We start from the raw sequence: 13,484 nt of genomic DNA on the forward strand, positions 1-13,484 counted from the left end.
TTAGGGAATATATTTTAAAAAAAACAGAACAAAACAGAAACATTAAATCAGTCATTTATAACATTTTCTTTCAGTGCCAGTTTTTTTCTCGGTGATTTTCTTTCCTGTCACTATTTTTTCTGGAATGGTAGCACTGGTTCATTATATTCACGTTTTTGCAGGTTGCTGCGTCTATTTGCAACTGATAGTATAGAAAAGGTTGTATTAAGGCTTCGCATATAAACGTCAAAAACAATGTGTCAAAAAAAGGCAATATTTATTGGACATCGACCAGCGCAAATTACAAACACTGAGGTTTCTTCACTGTCAACAATTTATTATCCTTGTCATGCTATCCATGTCAGAACGGTTTTGGTGTTGATCGCAGGCCATTGTCTATCAAAAACAAAAAAAGGATTTCTTAGAACCGAAATAATCGCATACATCACATTAAGTGACTTTAACACCTATTGTATGTGTGTATGCGTGTGCATATACTTAGACATATATATATATATATATATATATATATATATATAAGCAAACATGTTCATTTATATATAGGTATGTATGTTCATATATAAAACTACATACGCATACATTTATATGTATATATATACACACACACATATATATATATGCATACACGCACACAGATTCCTTACATATATGTGGATGGTACATATACATATACACACATGTAAATGTACATATATGCATGTGACTATGTGTGTGTATATATATATATATATATATATACACACACACACACACATTTTAAACACACATACGCACACACATATGCATACGCACACATGCGCATAGGTACATTACATACTCACACACAGGTACACACAGATGCACGTACACACACACACACACACACACACACACACATTCTGTATTTTTGCATATAGAGAACTTATTCCAGCATGATAATTTTATTTGCCCACAGTTTATTTTGAAAATGTTACAAATTCACTGTAACTTTTTATTGAATGATTCGGCACGAATTTTTTCCATTAGTGATTTTAATGAGAGTCTGTGCTTTTATATGGAACAGATCAACCTCAAACCACAAAATCAAGATAGGAAAAGCAAAACCATGTACCTAAATAGTCACTGAGATAAATCACTCTTTTGTGTAAGCTTAGCTAAACGATTTGTGTTCTCGTCCAGAACGAGAATTCCGTATTGAAGCTTTTCAAAATGTTAATACCCAGAAAAAAAATGAACAAAAAAACAGAATGTCTGGAAATCTAATTTCAATGAAAGAAAGAAAAATAAATTAATATTTGTTATCTGCATTCAACGACATTATTTCGATATGTCTAAAAGTATATGAAGATTTGTACCCAATGACAGGATATCAACAAATATATTTAATCGAATTTAAAAGTCTAAACCAGAATTTTGCTAATATGTTTTTGCTTGTTATTTCTTTATTTCATTTGACTAAAAAAAAAATTAATAAAATTGCTTATTTTCAGATTGATTTTATTTAAGTATTTCAGCACTACAATAAATTATTATAAATTCTGAGAGTCTAAATTTTTGACGAGACAGAATACACTACTATATCTTTTCCTGTACCGAGGCCTCCTCCGAATTCATCGGTGACATCAACGCAGACTCTTCTTGGTTCTAATACTCATCACATACAAGAGCTACTGATGCAAAAACCGAAGCTTCTGCCATCAACAAACAATAAGCTCGTTAATTTCACCTACTACTAAAAACTGACTGATATATGGAAAGTTCAAAGGTGCCTGGTCTATTTCTCGCCTTCGCATCGAACCTCTGTCAAGACATCCCTGTATCGGCATTGAACTACAAATTGTCCGATCACGTCCTTTCGCGACTACCCAAGAAGCAGCGATAAAACGCCTAACTATTCCCGGAAGACTCATCATATCATTTGACTGGTCAGTGCTGCGCCAGGCCTAGGTTAATTATTTGTGCTAGTATATGTTCTTTATGTTTAGTTTATCAGAAACAATTACGATAAATACTAAAGCCATTCACTTTAAAATGTTTTTCTACACATCATCCGCACAAGAAAAACTCATAAACCGAATTTCCACAGGGGGTTAACTCAAATTTATGGCGCAGAAATTCAGGCAAAGAATATGACCTACAATGTTTGGAAAAATTCAGACATTTGGCAATCCTTAATTTTGTGAGACCATCATCGAAAGTGCGAAGGATATCTTCATACATCAAGCAAGATCGTCACCTCCCAAACATCAGCTGATGTTTTTGATCTCATGATAAATGAGACCAACCTTTCGGGAAGCATACTTTCCTCAGCCAACCTTTGAGGAATCATCCTTTCCTCTACTGCCAAGGATGACTCTTCTGTAAGTAGTAAACCGGCTGAGAAAGCATTGACTATTGTTACCCCATTATACGACTAAGCATTAATTGCGTAGTAGATCTCAGAGATTTGTGTTTGAAGTTTTTAAGATGTCTCTAGTATTCGGAACGCCGTATTACTGTATTCACCTTTCAATATAGTTTTGGTCATTTTGTCTTTTGATACATTATGAGCCTTCTTTCTACAGGTATTACTGTTTCCAATTTCTGTCAAAATATACTTTCAACACGGAATACAAATATATCCGTTGTATATGTGAGTGTACATGTGTGCGTGTGCATATTTGTGTATGCGAGAGCGAGTGTACGTATATCTATGTTTGTATTCCTTTGTGTGTGTGTGTATGTGTGTGTGTGTGTGTGCGTGCGTGTGTGTGCGTTTAAGTATTTACGTATATGTACTTTCTTTTGTGTATACCTATGTTGATTAGAATCCAAATTTTATTTTCCTGTTGTTTAAAATTGGTGAGCCTATCTTGTGCTTATCTATCATTCTATTCTATTTTATTTGCTTATGTGTATAGATTTCTTTAGGTATAATACTCACATCTAAGCATTAGGCTTTGAAGTTCACCTTCACAATGAATTGTTATTGTCTAGAAGATCAGTTTTATATTGCTTTTGAGTAGAAGCATATTCTTCAATTACCGAGTCGCAGAATAAATATTTCTTCACAGTCACCATAAGAATATAATAATCTCTACTGCATTTCTTTCGTTACTTGTGTAGTTACAGATTCTGAGATTGTAATCTACTGACTTGAAAATCAATATATTTCAATTGTGATAGGCGAGAAACATGTACGAATTATGCCTATAAAGATGGTATATGATTCTGAAGATCTTTCACTTCAATGAAGCTAAATTTCTGAAGATATCCTCGTGTCACTAAGATCTTTTACATTAATACCAAGTGTTTGTAGTCTCAAAACCATGGATTACTGTGTCTTTATCATTTCCAGGAATTATATTAACTCAATATTGTACGATCAAACAACATAGAAGCTGTCGACGAATTAGATTTAACATTTTCAATACTCCTTACAATAAATTAGTGATTGAACTGGACCTTGAAATATATCTAAATTATATTATATTAGATATATATCAACAGCCATTGTCTTGATGAGAAAATATAGTCGCATTTCGCCATATTAGTTTGAAACTCAATGTTAAGAAACAAAGACATAATATATTTTGAGTAACTTTACTGGAGGAAAAATCAGTTTTAATACAACTGAGTGTCTACTGAATATGGTTAAATAAATGATTATTACATTTTTATTCTAAATTGCAAGTGGTGAAGGATAACGTCTTAATAGTTTCCAGTGGGCTAATCACTAATACATTGCATTTCTTGTGACGAAATGGGGGCAAAGTGGTCCCTGGAACTCGGCGCCGAAGAATTATCTCCCAGGAAAACATCTCCCATATTCATATAGGCTTCCAACCCATAGATTTTAGTAGAACATTTAACTTATCATCTTATAATGAGTTTTTCAATGGTACTGACAACTATATTAATAAAGTACTAGTATTTACTGGATTAAAAGCAAAGCGTATTTATAGCGAAAATCCTCCACAATAACATACTAAGACATGGATACGAAATTAAAATACCAAAAGAAAAAGAATAGTTTTAATTTCTTCTTAGCATTTTGTTTTATTTCCTACTAAGTATCATTTCTTTTTTGTTCCCTCTTTCACTCAAAATGTTCTTTTCTTTCTCCTTTCGATATCTATTGATTGCAGCCGGTAACTTCACAATTAACTTCATAATTTTTCGACTATCCATATTTTAAATTAAAAAGAAATCACTCTTAAGTAAATACGACGAAATGTTCCCATTATTTTTATCTCAACAAGCACAACACAATAAAAAAAAAGCCTGTGGAATTAGAATATTCAAAATCTTGTTACAATATAGTTCAAATAAGTTTATTGCTAGTGTGTGTAAAGACTTTAAACATTCGTGAAAGTCTAGTACGTGAGTAAACTATCAGCACATCGTATACAGCAATAATTTGGCAATAACGTAGCTTAGAAAATAATTCCCGCTTGTGTAAGATCAATTCCGTAGTTAATAGAGACAGAGAGATGTCTAACATATATCTACAGACGTATTTCAGTTAAAGAAAATAACAGTGGGGAGTGAAGACAGCTATAGCCAAGGGGAAAGCGAGAATAAGTTTCTAATATCCCCGAGGTAGAGAACCAGACGTAGGAAGAAATAAATAATAGCCAGGAAATCAAAATGATCGGCGGTGCGACATTGCTACACTACCAACAACTGGTATTGCAATAGCAATATCAGCGTCTGAAATTCAATATCAGATGCAACTATTATATTTGTTACGTTTCTGAATTCCATCTATGTCTATATAGCTTTAGCCACCAAGTTCATGGCTCAAATGATGAAAAATAAATTATAAACTGAAAATGGAGAACATATGAAAGAAACAAAATCTTAATTTAATAAATCCAACATACAATAAGTACAACTGATAAAATCGAGTTACGAATCTCTCATCCTTTATCCATCTCATTCCCAACCTCTCTCTTTCTGTTCTCTCTTTCTCTTTCTCTTCTCTCTTTCTTTCTTTCTCTCTCTCTTTCTCTCTCTCTCTCTCTCTCTCTCTCTCTCTATCTATCTATCTATCTACCAACCTATCTATCTATTTCTTTGACTTTTTTATATAACAAGCTTACACGTTCTCTCGTTCTACACACAAATATGCATCTGTATATATGTGGTTTTAACTTATGAAATTCCTGTTTTTGATTTGTATATACATTCTCTTGTGTGTTTGTGTGTGAGTCTGTATATGTGTGCGTGTCTGTATGTGGAGAGTGAGAGAAAGAGAGTATAATAAATTAGAAGCCAGTCCAATTGAAACATGAAAAGTAAAAAACTCTTTTTAAACCGCTGTGTTTTTCATAATGATTCAAAATCACATTCACTGGTAACATAAACTCGTAAGGCTTACTAAACATTTTGCAAGTTTAGTAGCATTTCTTTCATGGACTTTCAAACAGATATACTAATTTGCTTCTACCACTGTTTTTGCTTTGATTTTGTGCCAGTGGGATAAATGCAGCCCATAATTTTTGTCAAAGCGATGTTTAGCTCAACAGTAAATGGATATAAAGGACAGTAGTAATCCGCAGGTGCCGTTCTAGCTGTATAGCTACTAGTGTAGTCACAGATTCAGAGATTGTTATCATACAAGCTCCCGTGTTACTTTTCCGATATGTGACCTACGATGACTAGCTATCCTTTATCATTGTATCTAAATTTTATTCTTTCAATAATTCTCTCAAATAAGAGCTGATGAAAGAATTGAAGTTGTATTTCGGCGCATTGTACATGGTAGCGTTATATCACATGGCTTTAAAGTAGTTCGCAGAATAATAATATACACTACTATAATTTTCTATTGACTTCAACTGCAGTGAAATTTCACGGATATTTTTATTCCATTCCAAAAGCAGATTTTTTTTTTTTCATGGCACAAGGACAGAAACTTTGAAATTTAGTGAGAAGATAACTTTAAATGACATTACTGATTCATAAACTTTATCGAAAAATCAATTGTCTCATTTGAGTTTGTTAATGTTAACCCCCAAATAGAGATGTATTTGATGTTAGTATTTATTTCCTGGATACATCAGTTATTTTCTATTGCATTCGTGCCGAAAATTATGCGTTATATCTTTTCATGAATTATTTATATAAATCATATTGTCAGTGTATTATTGTATGTGTGTTCTTGGCCTGAAAACTTTTTCTTGGATCGGGGTATCGTGTCATTCATGCACCTAAACTTGGGTTATCTAGATGTGATATGTTTCCGCAAACTGTCTTTCTTCTCTGAGGACCAGTCGAAACTGATCGAATATTCCTTTTATTTAAATTGGCAAATAATTTTCTGGCACTCAGCCATAGCTCCCCTAGATGAAAAGAAGAATTCTAAAAATCTGTTTTGCTTGGTTATTTGTGAAATTTCGCTTACGTTCACAGCCAAGTATTGATAAAGTTTTTCGCCATTCTAAATATACATGTGTAGCATCAAAGATCATATGAAGAGACTTGTAGGATTTATTGAAAGTTGAACTCACCGTTTTCTTTAGTGGAAGAATTTGGAATAATTGTATTCATAATACATACTTATACATGCAACCGTATACATGCGCGGGTACGTGTGTGTTTGTGTGTGTGTGTGTGTGTGTGTGTGTGTGTGTGTGTGTCCACCAACGCTTGACAACCGTTGTTGGTATGTTCACGTCCTCGCAACTTAGTGGTTCGGCAAAAGAGACCGATAGAATAAGTACTAGGCTTGCGAAGAATAAGTCGCGGGGTCGATTTTGTTCGACTAAAGGCGGTGCTCCAGCATGGCCACAGTCAAATGGCTGAAACAAGTAACAGAATAAAAGAATACATACACATCAATACACATATTTCCCTGTTTCAGCTGTATCCGTGCTTAATGTCACTGAGACTTGTATGAAAAACAAAGAAACTGGGAGGAAACGAAAACTGTGTGTGTGTGTGTGTGTGTTGGTGTATGTGTGTGTGTGTGTGTGTGTGTGTGTATTTCTTCGGGATTTATTTAATTTTTTCCCTTCTAAGAATTCAAGTCACTCACTCTCACAAACTGGTAAACTTCGTTTGCTTAAGCCAAGAGAGCACTTAGGATTTGTAGTTATCTGAATTGGTTGGTGTGACTATGCGCGTGGATAAATTTTGTTTAATGGGTTTCCTCACCAAGTTAGTACACACGTGTGTGTGTTTCATTACAGTTTATTATATGTATGAGCGTGTGGGTATATATAACAGTGCGTATGTTTTGCCGAAGAACATCAGCCGGAGAATAAATGTTCAATATACCTTTAATTGAGTGTATTTATGAAGTGCTTAAAAGTTTTCTCTGTACTTTTTTGGAGAACAATATCAATTCTAGGATTTTTTATTGCATGTGTGTTCTTGGCCTGAAAGCTATTTCTTGGATCGTGTCATTTATGCACCTAAGCTTGGGTTATCTAGATGTGATATGTTTCCGTAAACACGTATGATGAGGATAATATATACAAATGAAATTTTATAACCTGATTATATGAGCTTTAAATTTTTAATTAGTTCTCTGTAGTTAAATTTTTTGACAGAATATTTCCACATCTTTTTTCCTGCTGATTACTACAAGAAGGTGTGGTTTTGTTCCCTATCCGATATCACAATATCAGGCCTATTGTGCTGAGACCGAACTGCTGTTTTTATTGGAATGTTCCACCAATATTCTCTATTGTATATACACTGGTTCTGTTTTGCTTTTGGTATGGTCAAGACAATCCTTTATGCGTATTGCATTATTCATGGGAAGGTAGTATCATTATGCGTACTTTTTGACAGCTTTTGATGGTATGGATATATATCTTCCATGTTGATATGGTACAATCGGTATATTCTGCCTCTACGTAAAGGTCTAGGGGAATCCTTTTCTCTCTTGCTAATCAAATATTTAGTAGCTCTCTCATGTTCCTGGATAGCAGATTCGTAACCTTCTTGGTGAAATAATTTATCGCTGGCTCAGAAGAGGCTACCCATCTTGTCAATATTATTTCTATTCTCTAGTTTGTGGAATATGTAACCATACATTATTTTTGCTGGCATAATGAGTAATTATCATATGAGATGTAGTCAAATCCGCATGGGCCACCTCCTTTCAGTGTAAGCGCAAAACTTTTCGTACCTGTAGGTTACGCCAGTCGCCCGTATTGACGCGTTGAGTACAGGCGTGAAGAATGTGCTGTACGATTTTTCTTTTTGAGTCAAGATGACCGAATGTATTGAGCAACGATACTATATCAAACTCTGCCAAAACCTTGGTGATACGCAATCCCAGACTATCGAGAAGTCATCTTTGGAGATGATGATATAAGGAAGAACACTAATAAAAGTGTAGTACAACAGGTTCAAAGATAGCCGCACCTCAGTGGACAGTGAGCCACCTTGCAGCAGACCATCGACAAGTAGAAACGACGAAATACTACCTGAGGGTCCTTCGTCGCCTTCATGAAGCTGTGCGGTGAAAACGACTCGACCTTTAGGCAGCAAAGAACTGGAAACTGTACCATGACAACGCACCCGCTCATTCCGCCCAAGGATTTCTCGCCAAGCAAAACACACCACTTGTTCATCAGGCTTCCTACTCCCCAGACTTGACTCCGTATGACTTTTGGCTATTCCCAAAGCTCAAGAAAAAAAAACAACACTCAGAGAGAGAAGATTTGAGTCAACAGCAGATGTTAAGCAAAACTTGACGACACAGCTCAACAGCATCCTAAAAGGTGATTTCCAGAAATATTTCCAACAGTGGTAGGAACGCTGTCAGAAGTGTAGACTCCCAAGGCGACTAAATCAAAATGTTGAGTTTTTAAATATTACTTTTGTTTTGGCCGAAGCTCAGATACTTTTTGACTATACCTCGCACTATGTACGCTCGAAATACATGTTCAGGCGTTCTTTACCTTATCTATTTCATTGTTACTTTCCTTATCGATGTCACTCGTGGAATCGTTTCTTACTTTGCTCTTCGGTTGAAATTGTCTTAGTGGCACAATGCAGCATTCAAAAGCTGTCTGTACGTCTTTAATGTCACTACCTCCAACTCTCCATTTAACATAGATCCTGTGACACTGTGGTGTGGACTGTACTAATCGTGGCTAGTTCTTCCTAGTCTTGATGTCCAAGCTGCAGATTTTTTCAAGTATTCTGTCTGATATACCAAGTATCGATAGTAGTACTGGCACAGCAAAAGCAATGTGGAATATGGGTTTATAGAATACAGAAAGCTCTGATTCCATATCTACTGAAGTCTGCCGAAATTATCTTTTCCTCAACACCAGGCTGGTAAGTGCATGCTAAAACTTCCAAACTTATTCTGATATATTTCCTCACACAGGAATATAGAAAAATGGTATATGATAATCATATGCATGGCGTATAAGTTATGCGTATATGAACATAGCAACATACGCGTATGACCTTTCAAACGCACAGTCAGAGAGGGAAAACGTCTAATATAGCCATGAATTTTTATGGGCATATAGAAGGAAATTTTACAAACAGTAATAGAACCAGTTTCGAGAGCATAATATCGACAAGGAACGTACCCATTTTCCACAAATATTTATTTATTTTATTCATGGATAGGTGAATCCCTTAATAAACAAGAATTTTGTTATAATTTTCCTTTTCAGCATCATTTTATTTTCCATTTATGCTAGTTTAGCTTCTATAACAATGCACGACTTCTTGAACGAATAATGTTAATGAATAGAGTCGATGTTGAAATATAATACGCGGAAAATATTCGAAGGGCATTTGTCATGATGTCTGCCATTATATTTAGTTTCTATTGGATATAATTGATGTCAATTATAGTTAGTACTATATGATATGTCAAAATTCTTTTTATATTCTTTTTCCAAATTTTAAGCTGATTTATGACTTAACCTCTTGGCCTGCCATGGTACACGACATCTACATGGATTAGAAGCTAGCCGCAGATTATGTAATATTATGCAAGGGTTATAAATCATCTTAGCACTTTCTTCATAAATTATTAATGTGCAATTTTGGTATTTTCAGAAGATAAAAGTTAAGGAAATAAATATTTGGCATTTAACTTTCACTCTGAGAATTGTGCATAAACTATTGCAAACAAAGTTTGTGTAAGTCGTATAATACATTAAATTTGATGGCATAGATTAACATCAAGATAAACCAGTGAGAGAAATTGCAGAGAATACATTTGAATGGGTTCCTATTAACTTCTTCATATTCAGAGGAAACATTTTAACAAACGTAAGTTTAACATTTCTTAATTATACGTGCTTCCGCTACATACAGGACAGAATTAAGTGAACTTAACCATAAATGTAGATATACAACAAGATCTAAGTATCGTTGAATGAAGAATGGGAGTATCAATTCGACAGATCTAACGATTCGGTCAGTTACATGTGATGTGTGTGTGTGTGTGTGTGTGTGTGCGTGAGAGAGAGGGATGAGGAATGGTGGAACAAATATGAGCAATAGAACAAAGTACATAAGAGTATGTGTATGTGTATGAATTTACGTGTGTGTGTGTATATGTGTGTATGTCTGTCTGTCTGTGTTTGTTTTTCTCTGTGTATGCACATGATGATGTACATACTCATTCATTCTTAATACGTTCAGTCATGAATACGCAACTCGCTGTGGTATTCTCTCCTCAGAAAACAACTCCTTTTAGACGATGTTGATGTACAACACAGCCGGTTCATTGAAGTAAGGGTACATTGAGGCACAACAGCGTTTCGATTTAGTTATGCCATATCAGTGGAAGATACACAAGATCAAGGAATATAAAGAAGAATATTGCCTCTTGTTTACAGAAAACAACAAAGAAATTATGTGCTGATGCTTGCTGATGTCAACCAAACTGATAATATGTCGCCACACGCATGAGAACAGCGAAAGTCAAAACAATAACTAATATAGTCATTTATAGCACCCTCCGGCAGTTTCGAACGTGAGTATACTAATTGCTGTTCTCTTTGACTACGGAAACATCTTTCAAACAACGCGAGTTCAAAACGTACCCGATTCATTGAGGTAAGAGGACTTAGAATATGGAATGCAGAAATGGGTAAATAGAGAATAGAGAAGAAGTTCTACCGACTCCACTTCAGTTGATTACAAATAGCTGGCAGTTTTAGAGGCAAGTTTTTCAAATTTTGCAAATAAGAATCCAAATCATGAACGACATGTAAATATTTCCCGTGGTGTGCAGATCCTACAGTGAATCGAACAAAGCAATGGTGTACCATAAACTCCAAACAACATTGGCTCAGTTCTTCACCTTTAAACCAAATGATGACGAGGAGGAGGATTATGATGATGATGATGATGATGATGATGATGATGATGATGATGATGACGACGACGTCGACAACGATGACGTCGACTCCAACTACGACTCCTATTACTGCTGCGACGACAACGATGACGACAGAAGCGATAGAACATGACATAGTACCGTTCTCCCTTCCAGTTACTCCCATTGCTCCACCTTACATCATACAGCAGTCAACATCTTTTACTACTGTATTATTATTTATTCGTTAATGTATTTCTCTCCAGATGTTGCTATATATACATAATCTATTGAATGTGCTTAAATATTACTTCCATACTCAAAAGTGGTTGTATTACTCTTATCTTCTCGAAAAGATTCTCTCGGAATACGTCTCCATTTAACACATTGAAGTCAATAGGAAAATAGGTTTCATGTAACAGAATTCAACCTTATGGCAAGATTTTTTTAAATACAATCGTTACATAACGTGGGGTATACCTGAGTATCTAAAGCAGAAATAAGTAAAAGAGTATTTCTTACCGCGTTTTAATATAATCTTGTTTCAACTCAAACTGGACCTGATATGGTTTTTGTCATAGTTGTTATTGCTGTTGTTGTAGATATTTAGGACAACATAATCTAATGAGGTACTTTTTACTTTCATTATTATGGTACTGTGTGTGAAGGCGCGTGGCTTAGTGGTTAGGATACTCAGCTTACGATCGTAAGGTTGTGAGATCAATTCCTGGTGATGCGTAGTGTCCTTGAGCAAGATAGTTTATTTCACGTCGCTCCAGTCCTCAAAGGCGGTGAGCTGGCAAAATCGTTAGCACGCCGGGCGAAATGCTTAGCGGCGATGCAATCGACTAGCCACTCTCAAATTTCAAACCTTGTGCCTATAGCAGAAAGGATTATTATGGTACGGTGTAAGGTAGCGATCGGACAGAATCATTAGCACGTCGGGAAAAATGCTTAGCAGTATTTCGTCCGTCTTTACGTTCTGCGTTCAAATTTCACCAAGGTCGACTTTGCTTTTTATCACATGGGAGTCGATAAAATGAGTACCATTCAAGTACTCGATTCGATGTAATCGACAACCCTATCGCCTTAAAAACTGCTGGTTCTGTGCCAAACTTTGAAACCATTATTATGGCATAGTGTGACTTAATGCTGGTTTGGCTGCTATTAGTAGCAGATCGAGTAAATTGTAAGCACACCATGTTCTAATACAAAATGTAAAGTGTGTATATACGTGCGCAATTGTATAACGTGTGTTTGTATGTGCGCATACACACATATACATATTTTACTCTTTTACTCTTTTATTTATTTCAGTCACTTGACTGTGGCCATGCTGGAGCACCACCTTTAGTCGAACAAATCGACCCCAGGACTTATTCTTTGGAAGCCTAGTACTTATTCTATCGCGAACCGCTAAGTTACGGGGACGTAAACACACCAGCATCGGTTGTCAAGCGATGTTGGGGGGACAAACACAGACACGCAAACATATACACATACATACATATATATATATACATATATACGACGGGCTTCTTTCAGTTTCCGTCTACCAAATCCACTCACAAGGTTTTGGTCGGCCCGAGGCTATAGTAGAAGACACTTGTCCCACGCAGTGGGACTGAACCCGGAACCATGTGGCTGGTAAGCAAGCTACTTACCACACAGCCACTCCTACGATTACATACTTGTTTACTTACATATATATATATATATATATATGTATGTATGTATGTATGTATGTAGGTAAGTATGTATGTATTTATGTATGTATGAATGTATGTATGTATGTATGTATGCCTGTATACGTACGTATACACCTGTGTATGTATACTTTTTAACAAGTGACATTAAATGTAAGAAAGACATTTTTTCCCACACGTTTTCATTACACGTAAACCATTCAGAAAAATACGGGATGTTAACTAAAGTTTACAACATTATTGTTTCTAAGTATATAACTTGACAAATGTTCAAATATCTCAAAACAATACTGAGAATAGTAATTTTGCTTTTCAAAGTGATGCACAACTTTTATACGGTTTCTTTGTAGCTTACTATAAGGAACTATTTCACACGTTTTATTTAGAGTCACGTTTGCGGCTGATCTTCTCCGAGCGATCATGCAAGGAATGTTATATGTCTTCCAGTGAATATAGTTACGATCAATAATATCTGTGTCTATGTGTTTATATATATATATATATAT

The 13,484-nt window shown here is 35.3% G+C and overlaps 1 long non-coding RNA gene across 1 annotated transcript in view; it reads right to left on the reverse strand.

The window, feature by feature from the left end:
- Positions 1 to 38: 38 nt before the first annotated feature.
- Positions 39 to 13,484, reverse strand: part of LOC128249824 (uncharacterized) — a 27,752-nt gene continuing 14,306 nt past the window's right edge. Inside the window, exon 2 of the long non-coding RNA XR_008265951.1 lies at positions 39 to 375. This is a non-coding gene — a long non-coding RNA (uncharacterized LOC128249824). The remainder of the gene's footprint in view (positions 376 to 13,484) is intronic.

Source organism: Octopus bimaculoides, chromosome 1 (genome assembly GCF_001194135.2).
Source record: "Octopus bimaculoides isolate UCB-OBI-ISO-001 chromosome 1, ASM119413v2, whole genome shotgun sequence".
Lineage (NCBI taxonomy): Eukaryota > Metazoa > Mollusca > Cephalopoda > Octopoda > Octopodidae > Octopus > Octopus bimaculoides.